This window comes from Halyomorpha halys, unplaced genomic scaffold (assembly GCF_000696795.3).
Source record: "Halyomorpha halys isolate HHAL.00 unplaced genomic scaffold, Hhal_1.1 Scaffold245.1, whole genome shotgun sequence".
Classification (NCBI taxonomy): domain Eukaryota; kingdom Metazoa; phylum Arthropoda; class Insecta; order Hemiptera; family Pentatomidae; genus Halyomorpha; species Halyomorpha halys.
In genome coordinates this window covers 373,235-387,484 of record NW_027106223.1, presented here as the reverse complement: position 1 = coordinate 387,484, position 14,250 = coordinate 373,235, and the positions used below count along the sequence as shown (strand labels likewise).

The 14,250-nt window shown below is 28.3% G+C and overlaps 1 pseudogene; it reads left to right on the top strand.

Moving 5' to 3' along the window:
- Nucleotides 1–4,952: 4,952 nt before the first annotated feature.
- LOC106680134 (nucleolysin TIAR pseudogene) lies at nucleotides 4,953–6,648 on the top strand (annotated as a pseudogene).
- Nucleotides 6,649–14,250: the final 7,602 nt, after the last annotated feature.

Here is a 14,250-nt window from a genome sequence, read left to right as displayed (position 1 = left end):
TTCATTTGCAGGTATTTTGAAGTAGGTTAAAGAGGAAAGACATACCCATTTGTAGGACTTATTTCCTCTACTAGTACGAGTACTGGTAAAACTAGGTGTAACTTCAAAAACCCAAAAGTTTTCAAATGATTAATCATCAAATCTGTGGTTACCCGTAAATAAAATAAATTTGAAAAAACAAAATAAAAATTACAAATAATCTATGGAAATGATCAGCTGAGACATTACAATTGAATAATTTAACATTCATTTTTCAGTTATTTCGGGTTATTAAAAGTAAAATTACTATATCCTTCAATTTTTTTTAAAATTTCATTTCTTTTAAAAGACAACGTTGAGAATGACTATTTAGTCTATTTACAAATCAGAAAATTGTAAGGACATACATGCTGCGAAAATAGTTCAAAATTATCAGAAAAGACATTTTATATCCAAATCTATAATGAAAATAGAAGACTTGAAAACGTCGAAATAAGTTTTTTTAATCCAAAAACAAATATAAAAGTGAAAAAAAAAAGAAATAATAGAACATAAAAATCAACCACATTATCAATGCTTATTCTCTTATAATTTTACAACAAGAAACCTTAAATAACTAATAGTTGAGGAACCCTTCGATGAAAAATTAATTAGTATCTTTAGAAGAATACAAAATTAATTTATTTAAATACTAGCAGTGGCTCATGGTTTCACCCATGTTAAATTTTTGTATACAAGCTTTGTTTCATGCACATAATGGAAAAACGTTGAAATGCATTTGATTAATCAATTATCATCCAAAATTGTTGTGAAAAATAAGGACCAATCACTAAACAAAAAAAAATAACTTTAACTATACAAAATAACATTTATTTATACCTCTTTGTTTCAGTAAATAATTTGGGAAACATAGAAGAGCAAAAAATAGCTGGATAAATTCAATAACTAACTTATAGTGATAATCCAGATTTTTTTAGGTTATCAACCCACTGAAATACAAAATAGTTTAATAAATGAAGCTAATAAACTTTTTGTTAGTAATTAACCTCAATTATAAAGTAGATTTGACAATAATTTCTTGTTCCGTCCAATAAGTCCTTTTTATTTGTAATTGAAGTTATAATATTGATTATAATATCTTCTTTTTTTTTCCCCCACGAAATATTTCATACATAAAAAATAAATTGAGGGTATATGAAAATAAAGATAGACCAGACTATGACATATAAAACAAGAAAGTTCAAAACAAGAGCAGTAATTTCCTTTAAAAAATTAAGAAAATACATTCAAATAAAGTACACAAAGTTAAACAATATCCTTTAATTTTTTAATAAATCTGAAATAACAGATGAAAACTAATTAGTGGATTATGAAAGGAAACTGATTAAGGAAAGACAATAAAACTCAAAATTACAACAAAAAAAGTAAAAGGGTTTGCATGTAGAACCGATTTGTCAACCAAGCATTTTTTAAAAACTAGATTCACTGGTTAAGATGGAAAAAAATAGATTTAACTGTTAATTGATAATTTTGTAATAAACTGCCAAGTTATTCCAGAACTCAAAAAATTTAGGGCCATCCCTATACTTCAGTGTATATCATGTCAGATTTTCAAGTAATATGTTTCTAAAGAAGAAAATCAACAATTTTTTGGTAACTAGGTTAGGTTATTGAATAACAACTAAACAAACAACAGTTGAATTGAATGAAAACCAAATTTTATTAAAAAGACCATGATGTATGTTTCTTAATAATCTAAATAATAAAGTAGATTTGAATATAATTTCTTGCTCCATCTCCTTTCATAATCGTTCTCTAAAGTGAACCTAATAATATATGTATAAATAATTGAACATAAGTGAATATGAAGATGGTCAGGGCAGCGGTCAAGAAGAAATAAAAAATAATTCTCAACTATTTATTCATTGCCAATGTTTCGATTCACAATGTAAGTCTTCATCAAGGCTAAAAATAAAAAGATACAAAGAAAATAAAGTAAATCTAACAGTGAGAGATATAAACAGATGAAGGTATACAAACTATCAAAAACATAAATAAAACAATAAGAAGGATTAAAATAAATACAAAGATTATCAATTAACGTAATGAAGAGTAGTAAACTGATATATAGGAGTACATATTATTAAAAAGATCTATTAATTTCATTAACTGAAAATAATTAATTAGCATGTACTTACAATAGAGTATAGTTATGATCATACTATTATATAGTAGACATAAGTAGTTATTATGTATCCTTAGTTAATTAAATTAATAGGTCCTTTGAATAATATGTACTCCTATGTATCAGTTCACTTCTGTTTATTATGTTAGTTAATTTTTTTTTTTATTTAACTTTATCCTCCTTATTATTTTATTTAAGTTTTTAATAATTTGTATACCTCCTACTTTATATCAATGTTTCTCTCTTATATTGACTCTACTTTCCTAGTATTTTTTATTTTTACCCCAGATGAAGACCTACTATTGTGGGTCGAAACGTCGCTAATGAATAGATTAAGAACTATTTTTGTTTCGTCTTGACCACAGTCCTGACCATCTCCTTCATAAACTTAAAAATGTTCATGTAGTGAACTTGTTTCCACAGATATGAAGTTGTATTATTAGTCGAAACATAATATTTCCTGGATCAACCACTATCTACTACCATATCTCTCACACTATTATAGCCACTCACTTAGAACAACCATAGTGCTCGATATATCTAGGTAACTACCATACACAACTATATCATCTGCACTATATAGTTATGCCTGGCAAGTAAAATGTACAGACACATATATTTTTATTTATATGTACTGATAACACTTTATTTTCAATATTCAAACAGCCCAATCTAAAAAATAGTTTTTATTCTGCATGATTTCTGACTATTATGTTGATGTTTTATTATCTACACTGGATATAAACAGAATTTATTGTGTGAAAACAGCATAATTTAGAAAAAAATAATAGTAACAGAGCCCTAAATTGCAAAAGTAAATTATTTAGTTTTTATCGAATCATTTTTGAATATTTATATTTTACAACCAAATATTTAATTAATCAATAAAATTTTCCATAATGTTTTATTAAATGAAAAGTTCAAATTCAAATTATCTTACATAATCTAAACTGTATCGAGTTCAATAAACCATTTTAGTACAAAAGATTAAAACTATTGGGATATGATTAAACTTAAACTTTTAAAACACACCAGCTAAGAATTATTTCTAACCCCTTTAACACCTTTGGCTTTGTTATTTTCAACTCCTTATACTTAACTTGCATAATATTTAACTCACAAAGCTCTTGTACATAATTATGCTTAAATTCTCTCATTTAATTTTAATCCTTAATATAATTTGATTAATGTTGTTGATAAGGTTTTAAGTTAGTGAAACTATCCATTAATAGGAAATTATCATCTAAAAATAAACATATTTAGACATCCTCGGGCTGTAACACAGTAAGACTAAAATAATATTTTCTTAAATCTGTTAATAACTTAATTTATTGTATTCAAATAAGAACTTGAAACGATTCATTTTATAATCCTCCCAAGGATTGTATGTTAACACCTTAACCTAGGAGAAGTGTTCCCTCGAGCATTTTGCTCATATTGGAAAATAACATCAATATTTTTCTAGTATTTCATCTGTTATATTTTTATCTACCTTCTGTTAACCCTTAGATGTTGTTGCCTCTTTTACCTCCCCACCTATACTCAATTCAGTTTTGTTCTGGCCTCCTCACAACGGTAAGAGACTGTTTCTTATTTTAAATCATGAACCGAGGCAAGAAGAGCTTAAATCTTTTATGAAATCTAGATTCTTCAGCTCTTGATGGAAGAGCTACAATTTATGATTTCAATTTCAAATTGCATTGAAAGTAATCATAAAGATTATTTTGTCATCATAACATCCTATTAGATTAAAAAAAAAAGAACAAATCCACTATCATGCTCATGGACACATATTAGAGAACAGCAAACTAGAACACTCCTGAGGGGTTAAATGAATTGTACACTGTCACAAGGTTTATAAATTTAGAAATTAATAAATATTATTTAAATCATATAATTGCAACTTTAGACACTATAACAAGTGTGTTGGTTAAACTATATCACAATTTTTGAACAATATTTTTTGTGTTCATAAAATCACTTTCTAAATATGTTTTGGATTTGGTATTTTAGTCAACTCTTTTATGTAAATAGACTTCTAAGATTGAGAATGAAAAAAATTAAATTTGTCTTCTAAACCAATAATCATAATAACAAATGTTTATAAATAAGTTTTACTGTGAATGAAACAAGTTATTGTAATTCTAAAGTAGAGAATGGAAAGAAAAGCAATAAATTTGTAATTCGAACATTATTATTACTGGTTTATTGAGATTATATTGTGTTAGCATAAGAATGATTGTAATGTTAAACCATTGCGTTTTTAAAAAAATGGATTGCAATGAAACTGAACTAATTCTGGGAACTGAAAACATTTTAAAGTGATATCGATGAAAAGTAAAGATAGATATTGTTACATTTAAGAAACTTTGTTAATGTAAAGAAACAATAACAAAGAAAGTAATTTAAACATCTAATGTGCACATTTTTTTCTATTCAGAATGCATGTGAGGGGGTTAGTTAAACCAAATTAACAAACAACTGATAAACTCATGTAAACATTAATTATGTACTTATATAATGATTTTAACTTAAATGTTTGTAATTTTAAGTGCAGAAGTAAACATTATCATAAGAATTAATATTATAAAACGATAATGTGATGTTTGCATTATTTTGATAATGTACACAATTTGCACACAAGCCCTTTGTCATACTTCTATAAGGGTTTATTGTCATTTCAATTCAGAATAATTATAAAACAAATTATGGCTAATTAATTTATTAAAATTATATATGATTATAGAATACTTCTTAAAAATTAAATCAATAAAAACAATAATGGTTAAAAGTAAAAAAAGAAACAAACAAACAACTTATGACAGAAGGCTGTGTATTGTTTACGGTTTGGTTATAAAATTTCAAGATGGCAGAAGTTAGGCATTTTTGCTTAGGTAGTTTTGTTCATTGTATACAGTCCACTATTACATGATTACATTTAAGTCAGTGTGTTAATTCTAGTCTGTGAGTTTGTAAGTTTAGTTTACGAAGATTTCTTATAGTGCTTCTTGAGAAAAATAACTTATATTTAAGCCGAATCATTTTTTGCCAACCCTCAGGCCTTTATGTAAATAAGATGTGTGACGAAAGTAACCCTACAACATTGTACGTCGGGAATTTGGATCATTCGGTTTCAGAAGAACTATTGTGTACATTATTTTCTCAAATTGGTCCAATTAACGGATGTAAAGTAATTCGCGAGCCGGGAAACGATCCGTACGCTTTCATCGACTTCGCGACCCACCAAGGCGCCGCGACGGCTTTAGTGGCCATGAACAAACGTCTTTTTCTAGACAAAGAAATGAAAGTTAATTGGGCTACTTCTTCTGGTAATCAACCTAAATTGGATACCAGTAATCATTATCATATATTCGTTGGCGATTTGAGTCCTGAGATAGAAACTCAGACTTTAAGAGAAGCATTTGCGCCATTCGGTGAAATATCTAATTGCAGGATTGTTAGAGACCCCCAGACGCTCAAATCGAAAGGATATGCTTTTATATCTTTCGTGAAGAAAGCTGAAGCAGAAAACGCTATTATAGCGATGAATGGACAATGGCTTGGAAGCAGGAGCATTAGAACTAACTGGTCGACTAGGAAACCTCCACCACCACGTGATAGTAGAAACACCGAAACGAAAGCGCCTACATTCGATGAAGTATATAATCAGTCCAGCCCGACAAATTGTACCGTTTATTGCGGCGGTTTTATCAACGGCATCGATGACGATCTAATGCACAGAGTATTTTCACCGTTTGGAACTATTCAAGATATAAGATGTTTCAAGGACAAAGGTTACGCCTTCATCAAATTCACCAATAAAGAATCAGCAGCTCACGCCATCGAAGGAGTTCACAACACGGAAATTAACGGGCATATAGTCAAGTGTTTCTGGGGTAAGGAAAACGTTGATACTGGTTCTTCCAATACATCGATTAACACAATGAACCAATCAGCGACCCCACAGTGGAATTACATGTACGGTAATATGGGCGGCGGCTACTGGTATCCACAAGCTTATCCCACAGCGCCTGCGCAGATGCAGCAGCCGTACAACTCGATGGGGATGACCGCTTATCCCTATGGGCAATTTGGATATCAACAGAACTACAGAATGGGGTCGCCGATGCCGACCACTTCATGGCCAGCAGTTGGAGGATCCGGAATGGTACAAGGTAATCAACAACAGCCTGGAATGCAACCGCCGAAAATGGTAGCATATAATATGCAACAATTCCAAAGACAATAATAACTGATAAATGTAAATATATGTTTATGTATTAATTAACTAAATAATACATAAAGCCTCTGGTTAATGTGCCTTATAACTGATGTTTTTATAAGCTGATCTAAAATTATCAAATTTTATCCCTGAATTTTTTTTTTTTTTATATAATTTCCTTTACTTTTTTGGTATAAATGTAAAATCAATTTAAACCTTGTACAACAATGTTTTAACTCACTGAGTCCAATTGTTTTGTATTAAATTTGAAGGATAGACAATCCATTAATTGTTAAAATTGTCAATTCCTAAATAGTTAAATAAATAATGTTTTTTGTTTACTTAGTTTATTTTACCTCTTAAATATTATTATTTTATTTCCCGTATTTCTATGATAAGTCAATAACTATTAGATTTATTTTCTGACTGCACCCCCTATGGTAAGAAAAAAATACACAAATAAACAAAACTTGTATTAGTACCGATGTTTCGACCTGAATTTCAGGGCTTAAAAACAAGACAACAACCTTAATTCAGAGACCATAAAAGTAATATTAAACAAACTATTTTTTTTTTGTAAACAGACTTGAAGTAAATATAGAAATAAACATAATGCCCATTTGTTCTATATTTAATTGAAAACTATCTGTTAAAAAAAAATCATTTATTTTGGTTAATGTTTTGTATTTTTTCCAAGTTTTTTTATTTTTATAGTCTCTGAAATAAGGTTGTTTCCTCGTCTTGTTATTAAGGCCTGAAATTCAGGTCGAAACGTCGGCACAAATAAATAAGTTTTGTTTATTCGTGTATTCTTTGCTATTAACACCTTATTTTAAAACTTTAATAAAGTCATCTAATATCATGTGAATTAGTTTCATATAGCTCTATAAAATTTATTACAAAAGATCACATCAATTTATTTGCGAGATATCAGAAGTAAATAAAACTCATTTCAATCCTATATTTTTCTTCAACTGTCACACTTCCAAAATTTCTCAGTTTTGCATGTCGAAATGTCATTGCCAATACCCAACAAACATAACTTTCCATTTAAATTTAGAAAGAGGTTTTATTTATAAAAGTTGATTCAATCGCTTTCCACTTATAAAAATGTGTGATTCAGACCTACTAACTTCCTTTCTTGTGCAACTAAAAATGTTAATTGAAAATAATGCAAGGTAAAAAACCATTCCACAAATATTCAACTAACAGAGTAGTTTTAATTTTGTTATGATTCAAAGAAGCCATCGCATGAACTTATTTTAGAGATAAGGTGAGTTTAAATTGAATAGCATGGGACAGGTATATGACAGTCCAAAGTTTCAAAATCAATAGAATTTTCTGCAAAATGCACAAACTTATCTTTTGAAAAAATGTAAACTTATTAAAAAAATTTCTTTTTCATAGTAAAGTCTCAATACAAAATTTTATTCATATGCTTTCCCCATTTCCTGTCTCTAAATTATTATGGATTTCTTATGTTGATATTTTAAATTATGAAGATGATCAGGTGTGCAGTCAAAAGAGAACAAAAATAGTTAACAACTATTTACTCTCCGACATTTTGCCCTTCTTTGTAGAACTTCATCCTGTTCAAGTTTAGAGCTTTCGAGACTTTTTCAAAAAGTCAATAAGAAGTCTTAAACAGCCCTGATGAAGCTCTACAAAGTGGAGCAAAATGTCAGAAAATAAATCGTTAACTATTTTCGTTCTCTTTTTACCAAACCCTGACCATCTTCTTCATAATTTGAAATTATATTACATTAATTAATAATTCACTCTGGGATAGTGGCGAAAATAACCCAAAACATTGTTCAGACGTAAGGATAATAAAGAAGTGTTAAAAATGGGCTCGTATTCCTTTAAAAGAAAAATAACAAATAGTATAACACCGTAACTTCAACATGTGAACTCATAATATTATTTCCCCCTGTGTGGGTAGCATTGGTTTACTCCATACAGCCAAATATTAATTAACTAAATTCTATGAAATCTCTGTAGGACAGTTTACCAAATCCCTTCCTAACTACTATTATTTATTAAGTTAAATATATCTGTTTTACTAATATACTATACCATAACTATATATATTATACATTTTTATTTATGGATGTAACATTTTTTTGCATATTCTGTTACATTTAATATACTATCATAAATAATATTCTGATTTGTATCTATATTTATTATCTTTGAACAATATTTATTGTTGTTTTATGACTGCCAGAGATTCAAGTATAATGTGTTTAAGAGACTCGTTACCGCTACAATTTTCGCATTAAAAAGTTTCAGTTATGCCTATTTTGTACAGCTAGTTATTGCCCCATGATTCGTCTTAAGTCTAATATAAGTTCTCATGATGTCTTTATGCTTTCTTGTGAAAACCAGAATGAATATTATGTAATATATTCTAAATAAGAATTGTAGAATTTTTTGAAACTTTCATATGGCTTGTCATATTCTTGCCCTAACCCTTCCAGTTTAGCAATATTTTCTAACATCAGTTGAGTGGAAAATGCTAAATGAAGTATTAGAGTGCAGGATAATGAATTTAATAGAGGGAAAAGAACTGATTAGTCTAGATATTAAGGATAGATTTTGGACCACGTAACTATGGATAATTTATAGAGTATGAGTTGATCATGCAAGAATCAAATAAAATAACTATGAGAGATAGTTGACCGTGGATGGCTTGTACGAGGAGAAGATGGTTGGGGGTGCGGTCAAAATGAAACACAAATAAGTTTATGTAACCTATTTAATTGTGCTAACGTTTCAGCTAGAGTTTCTAGCCTTCATCAGGGCTAAGAACAGAACACGATAACAACCAATAAGTATAAAGTATAAAAAAGAAGAAAGAAAATATAAACAGAATGACAAAGTGAATAATTTTACAGACTGGAATTAATAAAATGAAGTGATGAGAGAAGTGGAAAATAAAATGTATACATAGGTAATTGAACAAGTAGGTAAAATAACATAATTAAGGAAATAAAATAAAAATGAAGTTATATAATGCAAAGAAGTATGAATATATTAGTGATTAATAATTTAAAAATTGAAATATGGAAAGAAAAATAAAGTTGAGAGAAAGAAAATATATGTAATCATAATAATTGATAAAGATAGATGCTAAATATAAGTAAAGTTTAACAAAAGAACTAAATTAAAGAAAAATATATATTTAATTAATAAATTATTCACTTTATGTCATTCTGTTTATATTTTCTTTCTACTTTTTTATTTTTTATACTTATTGGTTGTAATCTTGTTCTGTTCTTAGCCCTGATGAAGGCTAAAAACTCTAGCCAAAATTTTGGCACAATTAAATAGGTTACATTAACTTATTTGTGTTTCATTTTGACCGCACCTTCAACCATCTCCTTGTACAAATAACATAACATTGATCTTACTAACAAGTAGTATATAAGTTTCAAATAAATTTACAGTGTCATAGTGGTACATACTAGTCATTATAGGCACTGTAATGTATCCCTAATAGGAAATGGTATAAAACTAATTCTATTGCAGATATGGTTGACATGTTCTGTAAAGATTGCCAATTTAGAAATAAACAAATAAAGATCAACTTACAACAAATTGAAGGATTCATCCCCTTAATTTAGTAGATTTTTAAGATGTGCAGGAAACCAATAAAATTTGATTCTTAATTAGATTAAAATATCATTTACTTAAAGTAATATAGACTGTTATTCTGTTAAGATCTCATCTCTGTTAGTTGTATAGATTGTGTAATGGAGGTATATTGAAAGTTATTCAGCCAAAAACTTGACTTTGTAAAACTGTAACATAGACTGAACTGAAGATTCAACTGAATCTTTCAATAATCCTCCTATGTATAAAGAAAATTAAATTAGAACCAAACTGAAGTGAGATATTCTCTTAATTGAAAGCGTGTTCTCTAAAGTGAATAATTGTTATTGTTACAACAGTGTTAATATTCATTGATAAAAATTCAGTAATTTTATATTTCCATTTTTTCATGAACATTAAATCTAGACCAACATTTATAAAATTTCAATTTTATTAGGTTCTTTAATTAAATTTTATTGAAGCTTCATGCTTTCGTATGAATAGTGATTTTATTAATATTTCTAACACAATGTCAAATTTAACAAAATCTTTACATTATTTAAATAAATACAATCAAACTAGGTTCGTTACTGAGGCAAATATAATGTTAAAAATGTCCGTTGTGGGGCCTCCTAAAGTTCTGACTAAAATAATGGTATCATAGTTGTTATTAAGTAGCTGTTTATTAAAATTTTCTACCCAATCTTTAAGTAATAATAATAATAAAGACTTAGCAGTCACAAAGGTTCAATGCTGATACAACCAGTCGCTCTAAACGTAGATTCCAGATAGAACCCAGATTAGTCTTGAGATAATCCTCCCACCTATGCCTTGGTCTACCTCTCATAAGTTAACCCAATAGTTTAGTGGCCATCATACTAGTACAAGAGCCCAATAGGAGAAAAAGGGCAGTTATTACACCCCAATGAAACCTATGTATAATTAATAGTAAACATTTATTACTACTAATAATGAGAATACTAAATGAAGGCACTTTAAAAATGTAAAAAAAAAATTAATTTTTCATTCGGAGCTTCATATCTTTGAAACTACCACAACACTAGAAAACCTAAGAGAACATAATTTAAAGTAGAGTAAATATGCTAAAACATGAGCTCTAATAGAGCTATTTATGTTCAGTAGCTCTATAGATATAGCTTTAAAAAAAAAAAATTTCATAGAAAATGTACGGAAAAAATCAGAAGTTAGTGAATTTATTTTGAGAAACCTATATCTCTAAAACCATTCGCATTGGCATTCAACTTAAAGCTGGTTTAATGTAATATAAAGTAGTTTATGAAGTTTAACTTTGTAGAAAGTGGTAGTTTTTATGATATTTGCTAAAATAAAATGATTTATAGTTGTTCAGACAAAATTTTATGTGCAAAATTTATATATTCATATGCAAATATCATAAAGACTACTAACCCAACCAAGATAAGTGACATAACTAATTTATAATAATAATGAAGGCCTAATGAACCCGAAGGTTCGATGCCGATACAACCAATCGCTCTCTATACACAACCTTCCAGTGATGACCCTACAAACTTAATTCTACTTAATCAGTTTTAACGCAATTCTTCCATCTATCCCTCGGATGTTTACTGGTCTGTCCAGTGTTTATTAACTTTTTAGGGATCACATCCTTAAGGAACAATAGGAAGGATAATTTTTTGCAAATTTTAACTTTTAACTTTCTGGACAGAAGATGCAAGCAAAGCAATTTTTGAAATTGAAAAATAATATACCCAATCTTTATGGCATTTAAATTTTATATTTTACTTAACTTTAAATTATCTCGAATGATACTAGAAAGAATAAATATAATTAATATGTATGTACCATATTCACACTATAATAACTTCTTTGCAGATAGTGGAAGAAATATTCAGTCTGATTCTAAAGGGTTTTGGAAGCTTTATATAATATTAGTAATAATATATTACTATAAAAAAACCAGGCCAAATTTATAGAAAAAATGCCATTCCTGGTTTGAGAAATCATGTTAGTGCAGATTTATTACTATGAAATTTGAATCTTGAAAGATATAATTATAATGTAAAATTATTCCATGGTAATATGTAATCAAATAGTCGTTATTAAAATATTATAACTGTTTAATAAAATGGAAAGTTCTTAGCCTGAAATTAAACAAAATACATTGTTGAATGATCTTTTTAAATTTATTTTTGATTTGTTTTGAACTGACTCAGATAATTCTTTCTATTTGAATAAAAATTAAAGATTCAATAATTTTACCTTTTAAATACAATACCTAAAAAATATGCAAGATGCTAACCGGCTTAATAGTCTATTTCCCGTGGCATAAAAAAAAACAAAAAAACTTTTAATCATAAAAATGCCTTAAACATATGTTTCAATTCTTTCAAATGTTTGTAATATTTCAATATTAAACCAATAGACAAATTAAAAATCTAAAATGTTAATGAGATGATCTTGACTAACTTATTGTATAAAATAGAATAAACTTCATCAAAAATATGTCAGATTTTGACCTAATTGTATTCTTAGGTAATAGTGTGGCCATTACGGTGCTTCATAAACCTGATTTATTCCCTGAATAATGTATATTACTAATTATGAAGAAGATGGTCGGGGGTGCGGTCAAAAGAAAACAAAAAATAGTTAACGACTATTTATTAGCTGACATTTCGCCCCACTTTATAGAGTTTCATCAGAACTAAAAAGATACAAAAACAACTAAAATTATTTTGACATAGTAGGATAGTAAGATACAAAAAGGAAAATTAAGGTAGGGTTAAAATTATGTAAATATAAGTGACCAGAAAATTACATACAAATGAACAAAAAGAAGAAATAAAAATAGTTATAATATAAAAAATAATTTTGTAAACCATTAGGTTAAACATAATATGATTCTGTTATATGAGACAATGATGTCAAGTTTATAAGGTTGGGTAGACTCCGACGAGCGGGTCATGTGGCAAGGATGCGCGGCAATGACATCCCAAATAAGGTCCTATCCGAGCAGCTATATGGAAAGAGAAGAGTGGGTAGGCCAAACATGAGATGGTTGAACGCTGTATCTACGGATGCCCAGGTCCTTCTGGGAACTCGAAACTGGAGAGTTAAAGCAGAAGACAGGATGGCCTGACAGAAGCTACTATAGGAGGCCCAGTCTCAGTAACAGGCTTTCACGCCAGAGATGATGATTAGGTTAAAAATGAACAGGAGACGTACGTAATAAGCATTGGCAAATAAATATTTTTTGTTTTCTTTTGATCGCCCCCCGACCATCTTCTTCATAATTTGAAATGAATACGGTCAATCATTTGCATATATATTATATTGCTAATTCTTTTAAGGCTAAATGAATCCAAGAACCATCTTTCAAATCATTCTTCATAATGGGGCCAAACAGTTAATTTTCTGCAAAGATACATTCTCTATTCACCAAAATACATCACTTCGTTACAAACAAAACACTTTCCTTTTTTTCAATTCATATAAAGTTAAATAATATGCTACTATATGATAACTAAACATAATTTCCAAAAGCTATATTTTCTAATATTAGAAGATCACTAATTGACCAAGTATATAATAATATATAAAAAGAAAATAGTCCAGGTGCGGTAAAAAAAAAAAAACTCATTATTAATTAAAATTAAACTATTTATTATGAGTCAATGTTTCAGCCCACTTTGCAGGGCTTCATCGGGGCTAAAAAATATACAAACAACTAAAATAATGTAACAATAAATACTTTAATTACTATTTGAGTTTTTATTTTTAACATACCCGGACCATCTTCCTTTTATATTTTCTAATATTATTTCACAAACTTTTCCTAAATTTGAAAATCTATCCCATCTCAAATGAGTACATCAAAAGTAAAACATAAAATTGGTTCATATAAAAGGAAGATGTTCCAGCTACGGTCAAAAGATCTCAAATAGTAATTAAACTATTTATTGTGAGCCAATATTTGCAGTGCTTTTGTCAAGACTAAAACGATACAAAGAACTAAAATAATGTTACAAATTAAGATAATAAATAACATGAAATAAAATTAAACTAAGGTATGTATAAAAATATTTGAAAGTTTATGTAAAAACGAACAAAGTAAATTAGTTCATTTTTTAAACAAAGTAAATTGTTCATTTTTATAGAAACATATTTTAAATCATTTTAAGCCATACCTTAGTTTACTTTTATTTCATGTTATCTATTCCCTTACTTTGTTACATTATTTTAATTGTTTGTGTTTGTTTTAACCCATACC